We start from the raw sequence: 470 nt of genomic DNA on the forward strand, positions 1-470 counted from the left end.
TAGCAGCAGCAGCAGCAGCAGTAGCAGCAGTAGTAGTAGCAGCAGCAGCAGCAACAGCAGCAGCAGGAGTTGCAGTAGTAGGAACAGCAGAACAAAGATCAGCAGAAGTACCTATAGCAGCAGAAACAGCAGTAGCAGCAGCAGCAACAACAGCAGCAGCAGCAGCAACAGCAGCAGCAGCTGGCAGCAGCTTACTTCTAGGTATGAACGCAGCACTTCCTTCGGTAGATCTAGGAAAGGCCTGCCTATAGCTAGCTGCGGCTTATTGGCTAGCTGCTGCTGGCTAGCTAGCTGCTGCTGCTGGCTAGCTAGCTGCTGCTGCTGGCTAGCTAGCTGCTGCTGCTGGCTAGCTAGCTGCTGCTGGCTAGCTGTGTAAGCGGGCGTCTCATCTGCTGTAAGGGAGGAGAGAGGCTCCATGCCGCTGCAACACACAAGCAAGATGCAGCAGCAGCAGCAGCAGCAGCAGCAGC

General features: G+C 56.2%; 1 protein-coding gene across 1 annotated transcript in view; it reads right to left on the minus strand.

Annotated features, from left to right (window-relative positions):
* EMH_0048930 (uncharacterized protein) overlaps nt 1-470 on the minus strand; it is a gene marked incomplete at both ends in the record, with an annotated part of 4,263 nt that overhangs the window by 2,029 nt on the left and 1,764 nt on the right. The window lies entirely within an intron of this gene.

Source organism: Eimeria mitis, genomic scaffold (assembly GCF_000499745.2).
Source record: "Eimeria mitis Houghton genomic scaffold, Emh_scaff2119, whole genome shotgun sequence".
Taxonomy (NCBI): Eukaryota; Apicomplexa; class Conoidasida; order Eucoccidiorida; family Eimeriidae; genus Eimeria; species Eimeria mitis.